A 19,037-nucleotide genomic window follows, 5' to 3' on the forward strand; every position below is an offset into this window, starting at 1 on the left:
CTCTTAACCACTGAGCTATCTTTCTAGCCTCTTTTAAAATAATGGCCATTGAGAGGATTCATTGATAAAAGGTGTACTTACTATGTTCGTGTTCTAACCTTGAAGGGCTGGCAAACCTTTTCTATGAATGACCAGAGAGTAAATACTTCAGGTCTTGCAGGCTAGGCTGTGTCTGTCACAATCATTGATTTTTTTTTTTTTTGCTACCACAGTGCATAAGCAGTCATAGATCATATGTGTATGACTGGGCATGGCTGCTTTCCAATAACCCCCCAACCCCCCCCCCCCCCCCCCCGGTGTAAAGTGGCTGCTGATGGTATCTGTTGGGGAGAGAAGGCTGGCACAGGGCTGTTTTGGTGAATGTGTATGACAGTGGGTTGAGACTGTGTAAGTAGGGAAGCTTGTCTGGCCACACAAGTGTCTAACCTATGCTTAGCAACTCTTGTTCAAAAGAGGAGTCTTAGGAAAACAAAGACTTTGCCTTGCTTTCTGTTTGTAATTATGTCGTTCTTTCTGGAGTGTGTTCAATTTTGACACTCTGTGCAGCAGATTTGGAAGCATCATGGAGACTGGGTTCTTGTTATAATAAACAAGAATAATGAAATTATATTAAAACAATACAAAATCATTGTGAGACTGTCCCACTTAAAGCCTCAAGAAGTATTACAGTTGTATATCCAAGAGAGCTCATGAGTCTGGCCTTCTGGGACTAACTTAGTTTGTGGCCTGGGACGTCTTCCTGGAGACCTGATGATTTCCTCTGTGCACCTCTCCAGTCTCCTCCTGTTTCTGTCCAAAATGCCTGGTGTGTAGTAACTGTATAGCCCCATTTTTCCTATCTAAAATCTCCTCTGTCCCACTATTATTTTACACTGTGCCTGCTCTGTTTTCCTTATAGTATCTAAAATATTATCTGTGCATTTGTGTATGCAAATCTGTGTGTGTGTATGCAGATGTCACAGGCCACCTTTTCACCATGGATTCCACAAATGGAATTCAGGTTATCAGTGTTGGTGGCAAGTACCTTTACCCACTAAGCATCTTGCTGGCACTCGAGACCTTGTATTTTGATACATTCACTGACCCAAGAGATCACCGATTCGGCTAAGATGACTGGCTGGTCAGCAAGTTCCTGGGGTCCACCTGTTCCTGCCTCTTTAGTGCTAGGGTTTATAGGTACATGCCATGTTTTTTTATGTGTGACATATCTCATGTGCATGTCAAGGCATCTTATCAATTGAGCCATCTCCCCAGCCATATCTAAAACATCCTGTTCTCTTCTCAACTGGAGCGGGAACATTTTGAATACAATGACCATTGTGTCTTCTGTGCTCAGTGGATGAACTCCAATCCCAAAAGACCTTATGGCTATTCTCCCATTTGACCACCATCATGCATTGTTTCCAAAGGTAGGAGCATCATTCATGTCAGTGACTAAAATGCATCAGGTAGAATACTTGGACTAGCCACATCGTGCTGAGCCATTGTGCCACAGAAGGCTACCAAATGGGCTTGGTCTTTGCCACAGGGATGAGCTCTGTCTGGAAATGGTTAGTTCTTGTGACATCAACTTGTAAGCTTGTCTCATGCATCAGGGCATGATACTGTGGAAGGGTGAACTTTCCTGGAAGGAGCCAGAGTAGATGTGCTCTAGGGTGTGGGCTTCTGGCCACATATACTCAGCTATGCTGTAGAAATGTAGATGCAGCCCTAGATAGTACAGATAAATGTTATTGCCATGCTCTGATAAAACTTTATTAGAAACAGGAAGTAAGCCAGATGGGGCCCCTAGGCTGTTGTTGGCACACCCTATGCTATAGTTCTGTCAACAAATAGGAATTTGGAATTGAGCACACCTGTCTCAGGGGCCAGCTCCATGGCTTCTCAGCCATTTGACCTTGAGAAGGCCATGGGCTCCCCTGAACTTCTCTCCCTCTTTAATTAGACATGAAGGGTCTCTGAAGAGGAAAGTTCTGAGCACAAGGCCTGTTGTCTCAGAGATGGTCCATTTTCCTTTTGTACCCTGTAACTATGAATCTATACCATGAGACTGAAAACAATCCCATTTTAAGGTGAAGCATCAGACTTTCTTTTAACTTCCCAAAAATGTGATTCTCTGGCCAACCAAGGCACTGAGCACCACAACAATGTATTGCCAAAGAAACCGAGGTACTAAAAATCCCTCTGCTTTTAAAATCACGGAATCCTAGACCATAACAGGACTCTTTAATGAGTGTTTGGCTTCCCATCCCACCCTCAGATGCCCCAAGCAAATGAGATAGATTTTAAAGTCAGGTTTTCCAGATGAAACGTAGCTGGGATAGAGGCAGTCTGCAGTTCACGTGCTGTGCAGACCCCATTCCCACCTTCGTACCCAGTTGTTTCCTGTGTCTGCAGTGGCCGCTCAGCAGAATCCAGGGGGCTGCTTAATGAGGGATGAAGACAATATGGACTCAGAGATGCGGCCAGTTGCCTTTTCACAGTTGGTAAGCAGCGTTGCAGGTGCCTTCTCTTAATGAGGGTTAATTTGTCTCATATTTTAATCTGACAGAAGCTGGCCATGTTGTTATGTATTCCTTGGAGGTTACTGCCTTATTCTTGGTTGGCACAAAAAGAGAAAAATGGAACATGATTTTGGGGTTATGGAAACGATAAAGCAGCAGGCTGGAATTGGTAAGAAATTCTGCCCTTTGGATGTTCAGAATAGTTTAGCAGATAAAGCAAAGATGAAGGAGTCCTAAATTATGTTTTTAGAAAATTCCAGTTTCCCACCGTGTACTGTACAATGTCTTGAATCAAGCAAACCCACTCGAGGTGTTAGTTTGCCTGGCGGGTACAATTTTGCTGGCTTCAGACACTGCGGCCCACAGGGAATGGATTCAGTGGTTCTTGCTCTAGATACGAGCACAGAGTGTTTCTGGAAAAGCTGTTTTCATTTTAAAAAATCATAAAATAATATGAGGCTTGTAAAAAAAAGAAGAAGAAGCCAAAGCAAGGACATTTTACCGACAGGGCTTCCCCTCCCTCAAATCCCAAACGTAGTCTTTTGAGGTGTGTGCGCTGTTAAGCTGTTTGGATGTATTTTGAGTTTTTGAGGGAGGCATATGAAGGAGTCCATGTATGTATTCATGGTTTCCAGGAGAGTTCTTTTACTTGAACAAGACAGAAATCCAGCTCAAACTACTTGAAGCCAAAGGGAAATCAGGAGCTTAGGGTAGTGGGAAGACCAGGTGCCGATCTGGATCTGTCACGATTGGACCTTTCTCCAGTGTGAAAAACTGACCTTTGACCTTTCATTTCCGTCTGATGCTGAGGGAGGGACCTCTGCTGCGTGCCCCCCCCCCCCCGCCCCCATGGGAAGCACGTTCTGCATACCAACCTCTGTGAGGACTCCAACAGGCTAGACTCTTCACTTTTTGTCTCTGTGAGCAGAGTGGGTGGGCAGCTACCACTGGCTGCTGTAAGTGTCAGGACCATCTGAACTCAAAGAGGAGGGAGTTGTTGGTCCTAGAAAAAAGGGAAAAAGACTACTAGTCAGATACATGTTCATGAACACACACACACACACACACACACACACACACACACACACACACACACGCAAAGTGGGGTAAATAAAGTAGGTCGCAGATGCTATCTGATGACACTCTTGGTTTTTGGGTTGGTAGAGACTAGTGATATCTTGAGTTAAGGCTGCCAAGATTGCTATCTCATAGTCAAAAGGATTTCAGGTCAGCTGAAGAGGTATGTGATAAAATGCTATTAAGGGGACCAAAGATAGCCTAAGGTACTTTGGGTTCTTAATCTGCAGCATCCCCGTTCTCTACCATCAGGGAAATTCTACTCAGTCACTCTACAGCTGTTCCAACACAGGTGTGGCTTTGTCAGGGAATTTCAATTCATGATGATATTTAGCTCAGATCAAATGTCTGCTTAATAAAAAAAAAAAAAATCACATGACATCCATTTTTGAGCCCTTGAAAATTCAGGCCTTGAAATTTCCTATGTATTTTTGGTAGCTGTCCTGGCCTCCTAATTTCACTAAGGAGACTTAAAAGAAGGGTATTAGTATGTGGAACTTGGGGGAAAAGAGGACAAATAATTCCACACGTTCAGAAGAACTCTTGGCTGGCTTTTGCTGCTTAGAATTCCCCCTCCACAGTGATGTTCCTTTTGCTTAAAAATGAGAAGTCTTAGCCCCCAAGTGATAATATGTTTTGCACCGAATCATTTTTACCCCTTCAGGTAAATGAGTACTCCAAGTCTCTGCTCTGTAAAGGTTTTGATGAGATATAGGAGAGAATCATGAACTCCCTGGGACAAGACATTGCTCCTTTGGCCTGGGGGCTTCTTAGGGACAGAGAGAAAGGAAGAGTGTCACAAGAAATTCATCTCGGGCATATACAGAACCCAGCTATGTTTACTTTCTCCTAATGGCTGGATATGTTTTTTTGAGAAGTGCATTATTAGGTAGTTCTGGCACTGTGTGAAAATTACAAAGTGTACTTACATCAGCTAAGGTGGCTACACTGTCATTAGGGAACATAACCCTATGGCACCACAATCATCCACATGGTCAACTGTTGACACACAAAAGAATTATTGATTAAATGACTATCTTTTGAGGCTCCTCCATATTGGTAGGGAGAAGGACTGGATTAGCTGTGAAAATTCATTTTAGATTTGTTTACTTTATTGTATGGGTGTTTTGTTGACATGTAAGTATGTGTACCACATATGTAGTGTTTGTGGAGCTCAGAAGAGGGCGCTAGATTCCCTGACCTGGAGTTACTGGTGGTTGTGAGCCACTATGTGCTTGCTGGAACCTGAACCCTGTCCTCTGCAAGAGAAACAAGTGGTTTTAGTCACTGAGCCATCTCTCCAGCCCCCTACCATGAGACTTTATATACAGATAAAAAACCAAGTTGCAGGAAACATAAAGCCTCCTGCTTTGACAAAGACAGAAAGACCCCAGGATCCCCCAGATCTTAAGTGTGAGGGCTGACACCTCCTGGGTGTTTCATCTGAATGGTACTTCTTCACTAAACTGGCATCTCCAAAGGTTTTTCAGCCAGAAGTCTGGTCTAAAGTCAACCCAACCTGCTCCCTCTGTATCTCAGCTCTGCTGCTTAAGGCCTCATGCTTTGTTCCCTGCTGGAGTTTGTTTACTGTGGAGTGGAGGTATAGTCTAAAATTCCCAATTTCTGTTTACGTCTGACGAGAAGCTTGTTTATCAGACTCATCACACTTTAATTATGAAACACAGAGATGGACCTTTGAAATGGAAGCCAAATCTCGTTAAAGACTTAATCACAGGTCTTGAAGTCCTGTAATAGCTTGTGATCTCCCTGTCTGTCTGTTTCCCTTCCCCCTTCTCTGTCCTTATGAGAAAGCACATTTGATATCTGCATTTCTGTAAGATCATTGAACTGCAAGGGTTTAGAGCTGGCATAAAACAGTGCAGATTGTAAGGCTCTCTCTGTCTCTCTGTCTCTGTCTGTTTCTGTCTCTGTCTCTCTGTCTCTCTGTCTCTGTCTCTGTCTCTCTCTCTCTCTCTCTGTGTGTGTGTGTGTGTGTGTGTGTGTGTGTGTGTGTGTGTGTAGAATGGGTTTTTGTTACATTGTGTGGCATTCAAATTTTCAAATACATGTTTTAGACACTAAATCTAAATTCAGGCAGTCTACCCCACTGATTTCTGGTAGAAAGAGTTTGACAAGCCAGGATAGTTCTATGGTGAGGTCAGTCTGAGCATCATTGATTACATTTTATTTGTTTTGTGTGAGTGTGTGCACATGTGTGGTCAGGGGACAGCTTGTAGGATGGGAGTTGGTTCTCTCCTTACACCGTGTGGGTCCTGGTGGGTTGAAGTAGTCAGATTTGGTGGCAGGGTTTTTATCTGTTGAAGCATCTCCCTGGCTTCTAAGCATCACTTCATGAGGTGACCTGTGAACTTGATAGAGTCTGTTTTTTGTTTTGTTTTGGTTTTTTGTTTGTTTGTTTGTTTTTCATTAGAATCAAGGAGAGTTCAAATCTCACTCCCAGGGGTCCTCAAGTCCCTTCCTTCAAGGAGAGCAAGAACATTCTTGACCCTAAAGGTGTAAAGAATGTGATGAGGCAAGGGCATGGAGCTTGTAGCCCAACCAAGGTTAAAAGAAACCAGAGGAAACATGGGACAAGAGAGTTGGTGGGTTTTACTCTATTCTTGTATTTTGCCTTTTGTGGTCAGGACTTTTTTTTTATAATTTCTTTCTTTTTGTTTTGTTTTGTTTTATTTTGTTTTTCGAGACAGGGTTTCTCTATGTAGCTTTGCGCCTTTCCTGGAACTCACTTGGTAGCCCAGGCTGGCCTCGAACTCACAGAGATCTGCCCACCTCTGCCTCTCGAGTGCTGGGATTAAAGGCATGTGCCACCACTGCCCGGCTCAGGACTTTCTTTTGCCCACTTGTCCAGTCATATGCAGGTTACCCCCTGTTATCCTGATTTGGACTTTAAAGCTCTTGAAAAATCTGACTGTCCTTTATTTTGACTGTTTTTCATCAAATACAAATGCTTACAAAAACACCAAGGCACAGGTCAGAAATCAATTCCATCTTCCTAAAATTACTTGCGTGCGGTAGTCAGCTGCTCCAGGGAACAAGTTCAATATCTTGTATTTTACTCTAAGAGATTATTTGTTTATCTTTCTAATGTCTAGAACATGCTATGGGATATGTTTTCTTACAAAGCAAAAAAATTCACAACTACTCACTGGGAGCAGAAGAGAGAGCTCAGTGTTTAAATGTGTTCTGATACAGCACCTGGCAAGCCAGATAGGTAGATGGACTCTGTGTGCTGCTGGGTCCCCTGCCTGCGTCCTTGTGGGGCTGAGGCATCTTTGTCAAAGGATTTAGAGGCCTTGTCCCCAGATGACACAGGGCCACTTCGTTGGTGGTAGTGTCATCTTGCATGTAGGTAGACTTGCCTCTTCTCTCCCTTCTCTTGTTGGAGGTAGGGTCTCACATAGTACAGGCTGACCTCAAACTTGCTGTGTAGCCAAGGATGACACTGAGCTCAAAACCCTTCTACCTCTGCCTCCTGCACTGAATACTGGGATTATATGCTCACACCAACATACTCAAGGCTCTGTGTTTGCTATGCATGCCCTCCCCCAACTGAGCCAAGTCCCAGCCTCCTCTTCCCCTCTTCTTATGAACACACAGAACATTCATTATACAGAACATTTGTCCCACTGAGAGTGGTCTCTACTCATTGTGAGCTGTGCTCTGGTTTTACCCCAACACTTACTACAAGTAACAAAGTCATCTAATTATAATTTACATCCAAAAGGAAGTCCATGATTTACAAAGGTCATTTAAAGCTCCCCTCTCACCTGAGCCCAAATTGTTATTTTGTATATATCCTCTTTTGGAATTTTGGGAGGGAGGTCTGGTTCCAGATTCCTGTGGATTTCCAAATTCTTGGATACTCAAGTCCATCAAAGCAAGGAACGAAGTGTTTATCATCGATTGCCTCCTCTCAGGTACTTAAAATCATCTGTAGAAAATGTATGATGTTTGTAAACATAGAGATGTCTCATGCATGTGACATCTGTGCTGTGTGTTACATTATTTAGAGGGCAGGAAGAGGCAGTGTATCTTCCATATGGATAAAATATTCCCCCCATATTTTTTATCTGAAATTGATGCAAAACCCACAGGCACAGAAGACCAATTCTATAGAATGAAAATGAGTAAAGCTGTAGCACTTATGGCTTAAATGTATTTACTCTTCCATCCATCCAGTGGTTAGCAAATACCTGGTATAGATTGGTGCAGTGGTCGGAGCTGGAATGTACTAGCAAACAAGGCAATCAGCTTCACAAGGTTATGAAGGTCAAGGGTTCATTGGAAGAAAGACAAAAAAGTGAATAAATCATTAGTAGGTAGTAAGGAACTTTAAGAAGGCAATAAAATAATCTCACATAGTGGTCATCATGAAAGAGATAGATTGGATGGCGTAGAGGGACAGAGATGGAGCAGAGCCACTGTAGTAGATAAAATGGCTATTAGATAAGATTTTCCTGAGAGTTGTCTCTCAAACTAAGACCGAAAGAACATTTGAGCTTAGAAAGAGTGCACCATGCAGAGCTCTGATGAGGGGCATCGTAACAACAGGGAAAAGACCAGAGTGGGAAGGGCTGGGTATTGGAGAAGCACCGAAGAGTGTTGGAGGAAACAATAGTAGACAGGAAGAAATGAGCAGGTTGCCCTGCCAGTGAGCTGTGTGACTGGGTCTGTCTGTTAACCAGCATGTGGTTTTTACCTCTCTCAGGGACGGGGCAATGACAATCCTATAACACTTTGTCCAAGAGACCATGAAATGTGCTAACACTTGCAAAACACTTGGATCAGTGTCCAGCATCCCTTAAATACTTTCTAGATAAATATATTTTCCCAGTATTAGAGTGAGCAGCCCAGGAGATGACATTTATGCCCAGTAACAGCATTCATTTGTTGACAGCATCACAAGGTCAAGGGCATCACATGGAAGTGAAGTTGCCTGAAATGCTGATCTAGTTCCCATCTTGGGATGAAATTGATCCTTTCTTGAAGATTTCATTTAAATTATTCATTAAGTGTAGCATCTGAGACTGTGTTCTTGCTGGAGGACAGTCACATATAACTGCCGAAGCTGAATTCTTCTAGAGGTCTTCCTGAACGCCAACATCTGACCCTGCTGACATTTGTCTACCTGTCTGTATATTTAACTCATATATGAAAATATAGAGCTAGACTTTAAAAAACTTATGTGTATGTGTGTAAACCTTCAAGAGTATCTGTGTACCATGCACATACAGGAATCTATAGAAACCAGAAGAAGGCATTGGATCCCCTGAAACTCGGGTTACAGGCAGTTATGAACCTCCATCTGGGTGCAGACAAACTGGTTTTCTAAATGGTCAGCCCTGAAAACATGCAAGTGATATTTTACAATCTGAGCAGATTGTCCTTATGTTCAGTAATTGGAATGTGTATGTTTATAACAATTAATGAAAAAATGAGGCCATAAGTTTGAGTGAGAGCAAGGAGGAGTATATGGGAGGGTTTGGAGGGAGGAAAGGGGGCGGGGAGATGGTTTAATCATATTATAATCTCAAAAAAAAAAAAGAGAGAAACATAAAAAAATTGTGTTAAATACATGAGATATAAATTTTACATCTCAACCATTTTACATATAAGTATGAGTAAATGACATTAAATTATTTAATCATTCATCCATTTATTTATCTAATGTGTATGGGTGTTTTGTCTTCATGTATGTGTGTGCACCACCTATGTGCATGCAATGCCTGTCAAGGCCAGGAAGGGGGTTGGGTCCACTGAGATTAAAGTTACAGATGGTTGCGACCTAGCATGTGGGTGCTGTGAGTCACCATGTGGGTGTGGTGAGCTATCATGTGAGTGCTGAGATCAAACCTAGGTCCTCTGGAAGAGCAGCCCATGCTCTAACCACTGAGCCATCTCTCCAGCCCCATGGGTCAGTGACCTTAACCATGAGCACTGGTGCCCTTGTAGAAAGTCTTATTCTTAAACCTATTTTCACTTATAATTTCATTTTAATTTTGTGTTATTAACCTTATGTTTAAGAATATTTTCTTCAGCATTATGTATCCTTTCTTCCTTTATCCCAGTTTGGAATTTCATGGGGTTATAAATAGTTTGGGAATCTTTTCCCTCTTAGTAGACTTTAAATTCCTTCTCTCCTGTTCTTTTGTTTCATTGTTTCAGGGAAACTGAGTCTCTCAAATATTTTATCTCAACTGCCAATTGATAAAACATGGTCCAGAAGCATATTAATCAGTAGCACAATGCTCTAGCATTTTCTTGTTGCTTAGAAAGCAGAATGGAATGCTCCTTTCTCTTGGGAAGGAAGAGACCCCTAGATCCGGAGCACAAATCATCAGCCTCTATTCTGTGATAGCCACCTGAGGGTTCCAAGCTGGCCCAAATGCGGCTTTAGCCTAATGAATTATGGAGGCAGGTTACTTCTTTAAATAAAGCCCTGCCTGTGAGGACTGCAATCTGCTTAGTCTCTTATCTGTTTGCCTTCCTTCATAATTTGAGGGGTGCTGGGTAAATAACAGCAATGTAATTTTTAATCAGACACCTGTCCATCCCGCCACAACTGTTAGGTTTCCCGTGGCTCCCACTGCATCTGGGACAGTGCTGGCAGCCCCACACATAGCCGACACACAGCCAAGCAACCCTTTAATGGCTGAAAGATGGGAGGAATGGTCCACTGCATCCTGGATGCTGGAAGCCTTCAGCTCCTATGGATCAGTGTGCAGTGTAGCCCACATCTGCGTTGCACTGTGACAGTGAGTGTGGCTTTGTAGTGCTGTTTGGGCTGATTGGAGGGCTCTGTCTCCATGGCAGGGCCTGGTGCATAGAACATTAGGGTTAACCTTCTGTGTGTTTAGTGATGTTGGTGGCCAGAGCAAGTACTATTACTGTTACTCTTTGTGTGTGTGTGAGTATGTGTGTATGTGTTTACGTGTTTACATGTGTTCTTCACCTTAATTTTTGAGATAAGATTCTTTCATTGAACCAGTTTGGCTGGATTAGCTGGCCACCAAGCCCCAGGGAGTCTCCTGTCTCTGTCTCCCTACCCTTGGGGCTATAAGTGTGTGTGTGTAAAAAGATACAAAACTATAACATTAAAAAAAACCTAAAAACATTCCAAAGAAGAATTCTATTTTGTGATTGATAACAATTATAGGGAATTCAAATGCAGATTAAAACTTTGGTATTCATAGGCATCCTCTGTTTGTACCAAAGTGTGGATTACTCATTTACAGATTGTTGAAAGAATGCTTTCCCACCCAGCAGGCATGGAAACTGCCCTGCATGTAGGAAGATAGTGTGCACAGGGCATTTGCTGTCTAGCTGCTGGGAGACGGCCTGCCTCTTGGTCATGGTACAGTGACCTCAGTCAGGCAGTGGGTGAGCTCACCACTAATCACACTAGTGCGCACTTCTGCTTTCCTAATGCACACGGGCATGTGTGCATGTGTGTACATGTGTTTGTAAGCATTCAAGTCCACACATGCATGCTTCTATGGAGGCCAGAAGACAACCTTGGATGTCTTCCTCAAGAGTACCATCCATCTCCTTTGAGACAAGGTCTTTGACTGGCGTGGAGCTTACCAATTAGGCTCTTTTGGCTGGCCATCAAGTCCTCCTGGAATGCACCAGCATGGTTGGGGTTTTTGCATGGGTTCTGCAAATTAACCTCAAGTCTCGGTGCTTGCTGAATGAGGCACCCCCCCCCCCCAGTGGCCCACAGTAGTGAGCACTTGTATCACCCCCAAGGTACACCAGAAACGGTGTGGGGTGTTTTACCCAACTCCAACCCTTTGAACCAGGCATGGTTCTGACTCAACCCCTCTTTCTATAGGATGGGAGCATCCTTGTGGGCACCCTCATTGCCTACATTTGATAGGATGAGGACAGAGGGGGTCATATGGTAGCAGGAGGCTGACTCAGTCCTCAGCTCCTGTACACTGTGTTCTCCCTGAAGCAAGGATTTTGTGGACACACAAGGGATGCTGCAGTTCTGCACAGGCAGCTTCATGTGTCCCTTCAGTGAGGTCGCCACCTTTGGTGACTGAGGGTTCAGACTTGCTCCAGCTGGTTTTTAGCCTGTGTAGTTAGCTTCCCTCCTTCCCTGGAGGGCTTCCTCTCTGTGGCCCATCCAGCCATCCACCTAGCCATCCCAAGGACTGGAGGCTGCCTGTAATGATCTCATTTACATCAGGGAGTTGGAAGATTTAGTTCAAAACCGAGGGAGCTAAGGCGTATTCCAGGCACCTCTTAAGCCACGCTAAAGCAAGTCTTGTAATACCCCTTCTCTCTCTGGAACCCTCGGATTCAAATCCCAGCAGGCCTCACTGCTTTCAAGTCAGATAAACAGAAGCTCCGTGTGGTGGCTGTGGGAATCGTTTTGATGGTCTCACAAGGTGAGGGCCCCTCCTCTTCCTTTGAAGGCATTGCTGTTTAGGAACCCTGGCTGAGTCCCTGCTAGAATAAATTTAGTCAGAGTTTCTCACAGCCCTGGCGCTTACACGGAGCATAAGTAGGGCACATGCTGTGGAAGCGTGAGAGGAGAAAGGTCCTCAGAACATCCTTCCAGAAGTCACTCCATCTCCTGCTACTCACCCCCCCCCCAGCACCATCCACCCCAACTCAATGTGCAGTAAGAGCTCACTATCCAAAACACCCACATTCAGTTCTTTTGTGTGGAAGTTGCTCTTATTTTTAAAATAACAGCACCTTTGGAAAACCTACATTGGAGAACTACTGAGAAAAGAATCTGTATGAGGAAATTTTGTGGGGCTGGGGCTGTAGGGATGTGAGGCAGTGAGCATTTTAACTAGAAGACAAAATATTTTAAAGAAAACTCAAAGGAGAGGCAGAGCACAAAGCTGTGGTCAATGTCAGCTCCCATCTGCTTTGGTTTGTGTGAGCAAAGAATGATTCAGAGCAGAGACTGGGAAGAGTTGGGGAAGACACCCTGATAATTTGGGATTCACTTTGAAATGAGAAAAGGTTTTACTAAAGTGTATTGGAGATGGATTAGTCACAGAAAATGATGAAAATCATTCAAGAAGGAAGAAGAAAAATTTAAAATATGCTCAGATTTCTTCATGTGACTGGTTAAAGCATACAACTTACATGGGCAAACCAGAGTACATTGGCCCATTTGCCTGCTGCTGACCCTGCCAAATAAAGTTTTACTGGAACACAATCACACCCACTGTTTACATGTTGCCTATGGTTGCTGTTGTTATACAGCCTGACAAGGTTGGAAGTTATAAATGGGACCAAATGCTCCTGTTGCTCCATATTCACTCCCTTGGTGGGAGATCTGCCTACCCACCAACATCGATAAAGATAGAGGAGATGAAATCCAAGCAGCCAATAAACATATATACCAGCCACCAGAGAAATGCAAATTAAAACTGCTTTAAGATGCCATCTTACCCCGGGCAGAATGGCACTGACTAAGAAAACATAAATAATAGGGCAGAGCAGACTAAGGTGATCCTGGCGCCTGTGGCCAAGATTGATGAGCAGAGGGAGGAGAAAGCTGACTGCCACAAGTTGTCCTCTAACTTCCATGTGTGCATTGCGACAGACAGACAGACAGACAGACAGACACACACACACACACACACACACACACACACACACAACAATGTAATTTTTTAAAAAAGGAAACAATAGAAAATGCTTGTGAGGATGAGGATGGAAGGGACATCTTGGACACTGCTGGTGTTCCTCGATAGAAATCGGGATGGGGGCTCTTCAGAAAGGCTAAAAGCAGACCTTACATGAGCTGGTTGTACCTGGCTAGTTGCCGGAAAGGTTCCAACTCAACCTATCCTAGAGACACTTGCACATGAATATATGGCAACACTCATCACAGTAGCTGGTTATACAACCGATCCAGGTGTCCATCAACAAAGGAACGGATTTGAAAATGTGGAACATATACACATGAGATTTCTTCATCTGTAGAGAAAAATGAAGTTACATTGTTCACAGGAGAATGGCTGTGCCTGGAGATAATCATATGACGTGAATTAAGACAGTGCCAGAAAGACCAATTCTGTTTTCTCTCATTTGTGATCTGAGACTTTATGTAGGTACACACAATCATGCACGTACAGACAGATGGCAGGAAAGTAGGCAGAACTGTCTATGGAACAGAGGGGATTGATTGACAGGGAAAGGCAAGAGGGTGAACCAAAGTAATGGGTGATGGGGGGTGGTTTGGATGATGTGTCCCCTATCGGTTCACACATTTGAACACAAGGTCCCTGGTTGGTGGCACTGTTGAGGGAGGTGGAAACTTACTGGAGGAAGGGCATCATCGGGAGGGCTTTGAGAGTCTATGTCTCACTCCATTTCCCATCTGCCTCCTCCTTCATGTTTTCAGTAGAAGTTTCCCTGCTTTGCCTGCCTACCACCTACAGACTTCCCTCTGGAACCATAGGCCAAAATAAACTCTTTCTTCCATGAGTTGCTTTTGATCATGGCGTTTCATCACAGCAACAGGGAAAGTAACTAACACAGAGAATATGCTCAAAGCACATTATATACTTGCATAGAAATGCTCTTTGAAAGTTAGATTCAAACAGTAAGATAATTTAAAAAGATGTGCATGATAAATACATGGGAAGGAAAGATGAGCAGGGGGAGGGGGAAAGCTCAGGAGGAAAGGAGAGCAGGAGAGGGAGTTTGTCAGGTTCACTTGTATAGAGGAGTGCCACTGGTTCAAGTCCGCCCTCTCCCCCTTCCCACCCATGGCTCACAGCCTTTGACAGCTCTTCTTCCTGTGGGTCTATGGAGTCCCAGGATAAGCACTGTCAGCCGCAGAAGCCCTAGGATAGCTGATTGCCCTGAAGACTTCAGAGTAATACAAAATTCAGAAAGAAAAACATTGAAACTCCACTGAGCCACAGTGTGCATGAATAAGTGGTGTGTGTAGCCGGAAGGCCAATGCATTAGCATCCTGCCTTAGAAGTTCCATGCTACACACAACACCAGAACAGCTCATCAGGCTGAATTTAGCCTTTCCCCAAATCCTGGTGCTACAGGACTTCTCAGAGCTTTTACTATGCCTCATAGAGCTCTGCGAGAGAATGATACAGTGGCATGTTTCTTATTTGTTTTTGATGGGTGTGTTATCCACCTCCCTTTCCTCTCTCTCTCTTTTTTTTTTTTAATAAAGCATGTGGTTTATGAAACCCATTTTGGAATGCAGTGACCTAGATATTAGTTTGTGATCAATATATACATTTAGAGGTAGACATAATCTCAAAGGTCACACAGCCCCATGCTCTCAATAATAATGCTGTAAGCCATCTTCTCGGGGACCTTATAAGATCACCTTCAGGCCTGAGAACCTGTCCTCTTGACGTTAATGTTGCTCATACATTTGTCTGTGGAGTTTGGGCTTAAGAGATATTATAATTGCAATTTATAATCCCATCCAAGCCTCAAAAATCTCAGTTCCTATTGGCCCCATGGTTTCCTCCTTCCCCAGGGGGTGATGACAGAGAAGCTGAAAACAATAAAGCTTTGTAATTGGACTCTGAAAGGTCAGCTGCCGAGAAAAAGAAATGGACCTGCGCACTGCCTAGATGGTCTTGGATGAGGAGTTTGGGTTAAAAACACCCCGTGTTTCTGAGGCAGCATCAAATCAGGCCTAATTATCTCGAGTCAGGAGTTTGGAAAGTCGCAGTTGGCACAAGGCCACATCTGCTGCACTAAACCCCTCCCCCCTCTGTGGTGTCCTCTGCATAGACAGAGGCCTCGTCACTTCCCCAGCAATGCTGGCACTTACTTCAGTGTGAATTGTGCTTCCTCCGTGATAAGTTTTGCAGACAAAGAAAAGTTGTCCCGGGGATTTGAGGTGCTGTGCTAGGGTTCATACAAAGCTCTAGGATAAATCCAACGTGTTTTTCAAGAAAGCGTCTGTGTGTGTGTGTGTGTGTGTGTGTGTGTGTGTGTGTGTGTGTGTGTGTCTGTGTCAGTGCCCGTCTCTCTGTATTTGTGTGTGTGTGTATGCATGCATGCCTGTGTGTGTCTGTAGCTTGGGGCTGGGGAGTCACAAGACAGCACACATGGGTTGGGAATTTAGCTCAGTGGTAGAGCACTTGCCTGGCAAGCACAAGGCCCTGGGTTTGATCCTCAGCTCAAAACAAAACAAAACAAAACAAACAAACAAACAAAACAAAGAAACAACCAACTACACACAAGACAGTGCACATGTGGAGGTCAAAAAGCTACTTCAGGTGTTGTCTCACACTTTAGGTTCCACTTCACTTGAGACAGGGTCTCTCTTGTTCACTGTGCTGTCTGTATTCCAGGATAGCTGGCCCATGAGCCTCTGGGGGTTTCCCTACCTCCATCTCTAATCTCCCCATAAGGGTGCACTGGGCTTACCATGCATGTGCTAGGGACTAGCTTTTATGTGAGCTCCAAACTCAGGCCATCAGCCTGTGCAGCAAGAACTGTACCCACTAAGCCATATTCTCAGCCTCTAGAGAACCATTTTAAAATACCTTTTTATTGAAGCACAACATTGTACCTATCTATAGAGAATAGCATACATGTCCTGCCCATACATCCCATTTCACCATCTGACAGTACCACAGAAACAGCCTTCAAGACTAACCTCACCCCAAGTGTGTGTGTGTGTGTGTGTGTGTGTGTGTGTGTGTGTGTGTGTGTGTGCATGTTCAGGCAGCAGGCCAGAGGACAACCTTGGGTGGTGTTCCTCAGCATGCTGTCCATCTTGGTTCTTAGGACAGAGTCTCTCACTGAACCTGGGACTCCCCAATCTGACTAGACTGACTGGTCAGTGAGCTCCAAGAATTCACCTGACTCCATCTACCCAGCTGTGTCACCACAACCACCTCAAGACAATGTTACTTGTGGGTACTGAGCTCAGATCTTCGTGATTATATGGCAAGCACTGACTGAGCTGTCTCCTCAACACCACCACCCCTGCCCGCCCCACACAGTATCAATTCTAACCGTGTGTCACGTATGAAAGCAAAAGCATTGCACATTATTAGTTGGGTATCTGGTGTTTTGTCATAAGATACAATTTAACCAGTCAGCTCTCTGGATCCATTCTTTCTGGGTCACATCCCCAGAAAGGGTGATACCCCCTTTTTAGGGGGACAGACAACCCTTCCTTCACATGAAGGTGCTGATCAAGGAGAGAGCTGTTGGGGGACAGACTAGACACTGGAGAGAAGTGACCATCACTCCTACTGAGTGCTTATCCTGGCCTGAGCCCTGAGCTTACCTTCCCTGTAGTCCTGAGCATGGGTGCCCAGACAGCCACTGTGATCGAAGCTGCATTGCCATTGAGGCCACAGGAAGTGAAGCTTCCCCACTTGTCCTGCTGAGTTGTGTCCTGAGCCAGGATCTCAGGTCCAAAGGACTCTGGCGTTCATTCATCTTCCATATTGACACTTCTTTGCTTCCCTTTGTTAGGGGCAAGTGATCTTTTGAAAGATATCCCCCCACCATCTGTCTCCATGTACTCATATAAAATCCCCTGACTTCTTGTAGCATTCTGCAAACAAAAACATCATGTTTAGGCTGTAGACACACACCAACGATCTCATTGCATAGCCCTCTGTCAGTGTGGAGGAAAAGCAATCCAAGTTGAATTTGGAATGAATTACCTTCAAATGGCCATGCTTTGCAATGTCCCACTGTAATCTGGGATATTGCAAGCGGCTTAATGTGCTGGGTGATGACACGTATGACCATTATGTGGCTCTCCCTCATTGAATGCATTGGGCGCAGCCCAAATCATAAATCTGCCAGCAGACAAAACATAAAATTTACATGCAAGATCAAATCTCCCCTGTCCTGATTTTTACACAAGGGTCACCAGTGGGTAGTAAATTAAGATTCAGAATAAAAGTTACCTGCAGGTGCTAAATCACTAGACCATGTCAGGCTCGTAGAATTTCCTTTTGTTAATGATGCTAGCATTTGTTATCAGCGCCTGTGCATATATAAACGATGGGCCGATGTTTGTGGAAGGAAAGGTGCCCTTTGTCCCTCAGAGATTTTGGATTTCATTTGTCAAATGGAATCACACTGTTTGCCCAAACAGCAGAATATGTGGTCCCAAGATTTGGGTTTGAAAGCTAAACGTAGGCAAGCAAGCATGCTTGGCTGGTCTGTGGTACTAATAAATCTCTGGTTGCCAAGAAATTACACATATATTTTAATTTCATTAGCTTTCAGGAAATATTTATGGAACACCTGCTGCCAGATACCGTGCTTGGCACTGGCTGTGCGAATCTGATCAGGACTGTTCTAGGAGAAATGGACGGGTGTGGAAAGAGACTCGGTTCAGTGCTAGGGCAAGACTCATAGCTCCAGGTGTAGTCCAAGCAGGCTGGTGTCTCCTGTCATAAACCAGGTGATTAAAAATCCCAGAACCCACCGAAGAAGTGCTTCTCTGAGCATGCATGAGGCATAGTCCAGTCTGTGACAGGGAGATCCCCAGAACCAGCATTTCTACCTCAATCACTTCTAACTTCCAAGGGCAGAAAGTGGATCTTCCTGATGGGTAATGCATAAGGATGGAGCATGATCAAAAGACATGGGGATTAGTTAAGTTGCCTAGAAACATTCTATCCAGAGTTAGAGAGTTGTTGCAGGGTGGGAAAATATGACAGGGCTATAGAAAGATTGGGGCATCTTCCCACAGGTTTTAATATGCACAAATGGTTCTTGCCACCCAGTCATTCAACTGAAAAGCTTACAGAGTCGCTAAGTCCTCAGCACTGTGCTGAGGTATGAGTTCTGTAAGTCTCTGCAGTGGTAACATAACACCTTGAGAAGGCACAATACTGAAAAATCACAAAGTACTCTTGAATATATTTTCTCCATGACCCCAGTGGCCATACATTGTAAGTATAAGAATTGGGTATCATTAAAAATGAGGCAATGATGAATGTTCCACTTGTCTGCTTTATTCTTCTATCAAATCACTTTCTCCCCCTCCTTCACCACCACCACCACCACCACCACCACCACCACCACCACCCTCACCATTTGCAGGGCTGGGGGAGGTACTCAGGACCTTGTTCCTATTAGGCAAGTACTGTACTGCTAGTTTACACCCCAGCCTGAAACGCTCTTGTTCTTGCTAGCAGAGTAAGATGTTATGGCTCATCACATCATGATGAAAAGTAAGAAGGGGTGCTCGCTCCCTCTCCATCACAACTTGCCCTGGCCCCACCTTAGGAAGCCCAGTGTGTACATGGAATGGATGGTGAGCTTCTGAGGGTGTTTTGCTGATAGGAGAATGGAGAGATTTGCATCTCATTGTCTTTGTGTATGACCTCTAACTCTACCCTTCATAGACAGCAGGCTCCTAAGGGTGGGGGGAATAGAGTGAGAACTCTCTTCCCTACTGAAGTTAAAGTTGGGTGGGGGGCAGTTCACAGAAGG

This window comes from Onychomys torridus, chromosome 3 (genome assembly GCF_903995425.1).
Source record: "Onychomys torridus chromosome 3, mOncTor1.1, whole genome shotgun sequence".
NCBI lineage: Eukaryota > Metazoa > Chordata > Mammalia > Rodentia > Cricetidae > Onychomys > Onychomys torridus.